The sequence below is a fragment of the Hippocampus guttulatus genome, unplaced genomic scaffold (genome assembly GCF_054856545.1).
Source record: "Hippocampus guttulatus isolate MCC_2025c unplaced genomic scaffold, RoL_Hgut_1.0 HiC_scaffold_29, whole genome shotgun sequence".
In the NCBI taxonomy this organism is placed as follows: domain Eukaryota; kingdom Metazoa; phylum Chordata; class Actinopteri; order Syngnathiformes; family Syngnathidae; genus Hippocampus; species Hippocampus guttulatus.
In genome coordinates, this window is record NW_028233888.1 from 620,001 (window position 1) to 627,500 (window position 7,500).

Consider the following 7,500-nt stretch of genomic DNA (forward strand, 5'->3'; position numbering starts at 1 on the left):
GTACCCTCAGCCTTACCCCTGGTACCCCCAGCCTTACCCCTGGTACCTCCAGCCTAACCCCTGGTACCTCCAGCCTTACCCCTGGTACCTCCAGCCTTACCCCTGGTACCTCCAGCCTTACCCCTGGTACCTCCAGCCTTACCCCTGGTACCTCCAGCCGTACCCCTGGTACCCTCAGCCTTACCCCTGGTACCCTCAGCCTTACCCCTGGTACCCTCAGCCTTACCCCTGGTACCCTCAGCCGCACCCCTGGTACCCTCAGCGGCACCCCTGGTACCCTCAGCCTTACCCCTGGTACCCTCAGCGGCACCCCTGGTACCCTCAGCGGCACCCCTGGTACCCTCAGCCGTACCCCTGGTACCCTCAGCCGAACCCCTGGTACCCTCAGCGGCACCCCTGGTACCCTCAGCGGCACCCCTGGTACCCTCAGCGGCACCCCTGGTACCCTCAGCGGCACCCCTGGTACCCTCAGCGGCACCCCTGGTACCCTCAGCGGCACCCCTGGTACCCTCAGCGGCACCCCTGGTACCCTCAGCTGCACCCCTGGTACCCTCAGCGGCACCCCTGGTACCCTCAGCGGCACCCCTGGTACCTCCGCCATTGAAAATGAATGGGCGGCCTTCCCACCTGCCGTCAGCCGCCCGGAGGGGGAAATAGAAAATATTCGAAAGTGCGGAGCTCCGCCGTCAGAGGCCGGCTTTTCGCCCGGGGTATCCGCCCCGGGGCGCCTCTCGGGCGACCTTCCCAACTGCCGTCGGCCGCCCGGAGGGGGAAATAGAAAATATTCGAAAGTGCGGAGCTCCGCCGTCAGAGGCCGGCTTTTCGCCCGAGGTATCCGCCCCGGGGCGCCTCTCGGGCGGCCTTCCCAACTGCCGTCGGCCGCCCGGAGGGGGAAATAGAAAATATTCGAAAGTGCGGAGCTCCGCCGTCAGAGGCCGGCTTTTCGCCCGAGGTATCCGCCCCGGGGCGCCTCTCGGGCGGCCTTCCCAACTGCCGTCGGCCGCCCGGAGGGGGAAATAGAAAATATTCGAAAGTGCGGAGCTCCGCCGTCAGAGGCCGGCTTTTCGCCCGAGGTATCCGCCCCGGGCGCCTCTCGGGCGGCCTTCCCAACTGCCGTCGGCCGCCCGGAGGGGGAAATAGAAAATATTCGAAAGTGCGGAGCTCCGCCGTCAGAGGCCGGCTTTTCGCCCGAGGTATCCGCCCCGGGCGCCTCTCGGGCGGCCTTCCCAACTGCCGTCGGCCGCCCGGAGGGGGAAATAGAAAATATTCGAAAGTGCGGAGCTCCGCCGTCAGAGGCCGGCTTTTCGCCCGAGGTATCCGCCCCGGGCGCCTCTCGGGCGGCCTTCCCAACTGCCGTCGGCCGCCCGGAGGGGGAAATAGAAAATATTCGAAAGTGCGGAGCTCCGCCGTCAGAGGCCGGCTTTTCGCCCGAGGTATCCGCCCCGGGCGCCTCTCGGGCGGCCTTCCCAACTGCCGTCGACCGCCCGGAGGGGGAAATAGAAAATATTCGAAAGTGCGGAGCTCCGCCGTCAGAGGCCGGCTTTTCGCCCGAGGTATCCGCCCCGGGCGCCTCTCGGGCGGCCTTCCCAACTGCCGTCGGCCGCCCGGAGGGGGAGATAGAAAATATTCGAAAGTGCGGAGCTCCGCCGTCAGAGGCCGGCTCCACGCTTCATTCATCCGACCGAGACGCCTCTCCGCCGGCCACACTCGGCTGCGGGGCCGGCCCGCTCTCCGCCATTGAAAATGAATGGGGGGCATTTTCTCATGCTTTCAATCCGCCTAAGAGGCATCTTTCCCGGCCAACTTTGTGCCCCTGGTACCTCCAGCATCGAGAAAGCATGGTGACTCGTCCGACACATGCCCCCCTATATACGTTTCGGAAAGTATTTTGGTGAACGGTCACTTTCTAAGCCTTTCGCCTTCTTGACCCCCTAACTCCGCATATCTGGTTTACCTACTACAGCGCCCCTAACGACCAAAATCGGTACTGCTACCCCTGGTACCCCCGCCATTGAAAATGAATGGGGGAATTTTTTTAATCCCCCAGGCCGGCCAGGAGGCCCCTTTCCCGGCCAAACTCGCACGCTGGGCCGGCCCGCTCTTTACCCCTGGTACCCCCGCCATTGAAAATGAATGGGGGAATTTTTTTCAATCTCCCAGGCCGGCCAGGAGGGCTCTTTCCCGGCCACACTCGCACGCCGGGCCGGCCCGCTCTTTACCCCTGGTACCCCCAGCTCTACCCCTGGTACCCCCGCCATTGAAAATGAATGGGGGAATTTTTTCAATCTCCCAATCCGACCAAGAGGCCTCTTTTCCGGCCAAACTCGCACGCCGGGCCGGCCCGCTCTTTACCCCTGGTACCCCCAGCTCTACCCCTGGTACCCCCGCCATTGAAAATGAATGGGGGAATTTTTTCAATCTCCCAATCCGACCAAGAGGCCTCTTTTCCGGCCAAACTCGCACGCCGGGCCGGCCCGCTCTTTACCCCTGGTACCCCCAGCTCTACCCCTGGTACCCCCGCCATTGAAAATGAATGGGGGAATTTTTTCAATCTCCCAATCCGACCAAGAGGCCTCTTTTCCGGCCAAACTCGCACGCCGGGCCGGCCCGCTCTTTACCCCTGGTACCCCCAGCTCTACCCCTGGTACCCCCGCCATTGAAAATGAATGGGGGAATTTTTTCAATCTCCCAATCCGACCAAGAGGCCTCTTTTCCGGCCAAACTCGCACGCCGGGCCGGCCCGCTCTTTACCCCTGGTACCCCCAGCTCTACCCCTGGTACCCCCGCCATTGAAAATGAATGGGGGAATTTTTTCAATCTCCCACGCCGGCCAAGAGGCCTTTTTCCCGGGCACGCACGCTCGCCGGGCCGGCCCGCTATTATTAAACTCTCACCCCTGCAAGGAGGCCTTTTTCCCGGGCACGCACGCTCGCGGGGCCGGCCCGCTATTATTAAACTCTCACGCCGGCCAAGAGGCCTTTTTCCCGGGCACGCACGCTCGCCGGGCCGGCCCGCTATTATTAAACTCTCACGCCTGCAAGGAGGCCTTTTTCCCGGGCACGCACGCTCGCCGGGCCGGCCCGCTATTATTGAACTCTCACGCCTGCAAGGAGGCCTTTTTCCCGGGCACGCACGCTCGCGGAGCCGGCCCGCTATTATTAAACTCTCACGCCTGCAAGGAGGCCTTTTTCCCGGGCACGCACGCTCGCCGGGCCGGCCCGCTATTATTAAACTCTCACGCCTGCAAGGAGGCCTTTTTCCCGGGCACGCACGCTCGCCGGGCCGGCCCGCTATTATTAAACTCTCACGCCTGCAAGGAGGCCTTTTTCCCGGGCACGCACGCTCGCCGGGCCGGCCCGCTATTATTAAACTCTCACGCCTGCAAGGAGGCCTTTTTCCCGGGCACGCACGCTCGCCGGGCCGGCCCGCTATTATTAAACTCTCACGCCGGCCAAGAGGCCCTTTTCCCGGGCACGCACGCTCGATGAGCCGGCCCGCTATTATTAAACTCTCACGCCGGCCAAGAGGCCCTTTTCCCGGGCACGCACGCTCGATGAGCCGGCCCGCTATTATTAAACTCTCACGCCGGCCAAGAGGCCTTTTTCCCGGCCACGCACGCTCGCGGAGCCGGCCCGCTATTATTAAACTCTCACGCCTGCAAGGAGGCCTTTTTCCCGGGCACGCACGCTCGCCGGGCCGGCCCGCTATTATTAAACTCTCACGCCGGCCAAGAGGCCCTTTTCCCGGGCACGCACGCTCGATGAGCCGGCCCGCTATTATTAAACTCTCACGCCGGCCAAGAGGCCCTTTTCCCGGGCACGCACGCTCGCCGAGCCGGCCCGCTATTATTAAACTCTCACGCCGGCCAAGAGGCCTTTTTCCCGGCCACGCACGCTCGCGGAGCCGGCCCGCTATTATTAAACTCTCACGCCTGCAAGGAGGCCTTTTTCCCGGGCACGCACGCTCGCCGGGCCGGCCCGCTATTATTAAACTCTCACGCCTGCAAGGAGGCCTTTTTCCCGGGCACGCACGCTCGCCGGGCCGGCCCGCTATTATTAAACTCTCACGCCGGCCAAGAGGCCCTTTTCCCGGGCACGCACGCTCGATGAGCCGGCCCGCTATTATTAAACTCTCACGCCGGCCAAGAGGCCCTTTTCCCGGGCACGCACGCTCGCCGAGCCGGCCCGCTATTATTAAACTCTCAGGCCCGCTATTATTAAACTCTCACGCCGGCCAAGAGGCCCTTTTCCCGGGCACGCACGCTCGATGAGCCGGCCCGCTATTATTAAACTCTCACGCCTGCAAGGAGGCCTTTTTCCCGGGCACGCACGCTCGCTGAGCCGGCCCGCTATTATTAAACTCTCACGCCGGCCAAGAGGCCCTTTTCCCGGGCACGCACGCTCTCCGGGCCGGCCCGCTATTATTAAACTCTCACGCCTGCAAGGAGGCCTTTTTCCCGGGCACGCACGCTCGCCGTGCAGGCCCGCCATTTGCCTACCACACCGCCGTCTGGCGGACACCAAGCGGTACCGCCGACCCCTCCCGTTGAAAATGAATGGGGGATTTTTTTTCAATCCCCCAAGCCGGCCAAGAGGCCTTTTTCCCGGGCACGCACGCTCGCCGGGCCGGCCCGCTATTATTAAACGCTCAGGCCGGCCAAGAGGCCCTTTTCCCGGGCACGCACGCTCGCAGAGCCGGTCCGCTATTATTAAACGCTCACGCCTGCAAGGAGGCCTTTTTCCCGGGCACGCACGCTCGCGGGGCCGGCCCGCTATTATTAAACTCTCACGCCGGCCAAGAGGCCCTTTTCCCGGGCACGCACGCTCGCAGAGCCGGTCCGCTATTATTAAACGCTCACGCCTGCAAGGAGGCCTTTTTCCCGGGCACGCACGCTCGCGGGGCCGGCCCGCTATTATTAAACTCTCACGCCGGCCAAGAGGCCCTTTTCCCGGGCACGCACGCTCGCCGGGCCGGCCCGCTATTATTAAACTCTCACCCCTGCAAGGAGGCCTTTTTCCCGGGCACGCACGCTCGCGGGGCCGGCCCGCTATTATTAAACTCTCACGCCGGCCAAGAGGCCCTTTTCCCGGGCACGCACGCTCGCCGAGCCGGCCCGCTATTATTAAACTCTCACGCCTGCAAGGAGGCCCTTTTCCCGGGCACGCACGCTCGATGAGCCGGCCCGCTATTATTAAACTCTCACGCCTGCAAGGAGGCCTTTTTCCCGGGCACGCACGCTCGCGGGGCCGGCCCGCTATTATTAAACGCTCAGGCCGGCCAAGAGGCCCTTTTCCCGGGCACGCACGCTCGATGAGCCGGCCCGCTATTATTAAACGCTCAGGCCGGCCAAGAGGCCCTTTTCCCGGGCACGCACGCTCGCAGAGCCGGCCCGCTATTATTAAACTCTCACGCCTGCAAGGAGGCCCTTTTCCCGGGCACGCACGCTCGATGAGCCGGCCCGCTATTATTAAACTCTCACGCCTGCAAGGAGGCCTTTTTCCCGGGCACGCACGCTCGCCGGGCCGGCCCGCTATTATTAAACTCTCACGCCGGCCAAGAGGCCTTTTTCCCGTGCACGCACGCTCGCCGAGCCGGCCCGCTATTATTAAACTCTCACGCCTGCAAGGAGGCCTTTTTCCCGGGCACGCACGCTCGCCGGGCCGGCCCGCTATTATTAAACGCTCACGCCTGCAAGGAGGCCTTTTTCCCGGGCACGCACGCTCGCCGGGCCGGCCCGCTATTATTAAACTCTCACGCCGGCCAAGAGGCCCTTTTCCCGGGCACGCACGCTCGATGAGCCGGCCCGCTATTATTAAACTCTCACGCCGGCCAAGAGGCCTTTTTCCCGGGCACGCACGCTCGCCGAGCCGGCCCGCCTTTTGCCTACCACACCGCCGTCTGGCGGACACCGACCCCTGGTACATCTGCCATTGAAAATGAATGGGGGAATTTTTTCAAACTCCCAATCCGAGCAAGAGGCCCCTTTTCCGGCCACACTCGCCCGCCGGGCCGGCCCGCTCTTTACCCCTGGTACCCCCAGCAACACCCCTGGTACCCCCAGCCTTGCCCCTGGTACCTCCCCCATTGAAAATGAATGGTGACCCCTGGTACCCCCAGCAACACCCCTGGTACCCTCAACCTTACCCCTGGTACCCTCAGCTGCACCCCTGGTACCCTCAGCCTTACCCCTGGTACCCCCAGCCAGCTTCGCCCCTGGTACCCCCAGCCTTGCCCCTGGTACCTCCGCCATTGAAAATGAATGGGGGAATTTTTTCAAACTCCCAATACGACCAAGAGGCCCCTTTTCCGGCCAAACTCGCACGCCGGGCCGGCCCGCTCTTTACCCCTGGTACCCCCAGCTCTACCCCTGGTACCCCCGCCATTGAAAATGAATGGGGGAATTTTTTCAAACTCCCAATCCGACCAAGAGGCCCCTTTTCCGGCCACACTCGCCCGCCGGGCCGGCCCGCTCTTTACCCCTGGTACCCCCAGCCTTGCCCCTGGTACCTCCGCCATTGGAAATGAATGGGGGATTTTTTTCAAACTCCCAATCCGACCGAGAGGCCTCTTTCCCGGCCACACTCGCCCGCCGGGCCGGCCCGCTCTTTACCCCTGGTACCCTCAGCGGCACCCCTGGTACCTCCAGCCCTACCCCTGGTACCCTCAGCGGCACCCCTGGTACCCCCAGCGGCACCCCTGGTACCCTCAGCCTTACCCCTGGTACCCCCAGCGGCACCCCTGGTACCCTCAGCCTTACCCCTGGTACCCCCAGCGGCACCCCTGGTACCCTCAGCCTTACCCCTGGTACCCCCAGCGGCACCCCTGGTACCTCCAGCCCTACCCCTGGTACCCTCAGCGGCACCCCTGGTACCCTCAGCGGCACCCCTGGTACCCCCAGCGGCACCCCTGGTACCCTCAGCGGCACCCCTGGTACCCTCAGCCTTACCCCTGGTACCCCCAGCGGCACCCCTGGTACCCTCAGCCTTACCCCTGGTACCCCCAGCCAGCTTCGCCCCTGGTACCCCCAGCCTTGCCCCTGGTACCTCCGCCATTGGAAATGAATGGGGGATTTTTTTCAAACTCCCAATCCGACCGAGTGGCCTCTTTCCCGGCCGCACTCGGCCTCCTCGCCGGCCCCTTCCGGCTTGCAAACTCCAAGTTTTCAATCCGACCGAGTGGCCTCTTTCCCGGCCGCACTCGGCCTCCTCGCCGGCCCCTTCCGGCGCTGCAAACTCCAAGTTTTCAATCCGACCGAGAGGCCTCCCTCCCGGCCGCACTCGGCCTCCTCGCCGGCCCCTTCCGGCGCTGCAAACTCCAAGTTTTCAATCCGACCGAGAGGCCTCTTTCCCGGCCGCACTCGGCCTCCTCGCCGGCCCTCTCCTTCCGGGCGGGCCGACCCCTGGTACCTCCGCCGCGGAGGAAAAAATATGGGGAATTTTCTCATTCTCCCAATCCGGCCGAGGGGCCCCTCCGCCGGCCACGCTTCGCCTCGTCGCCGGC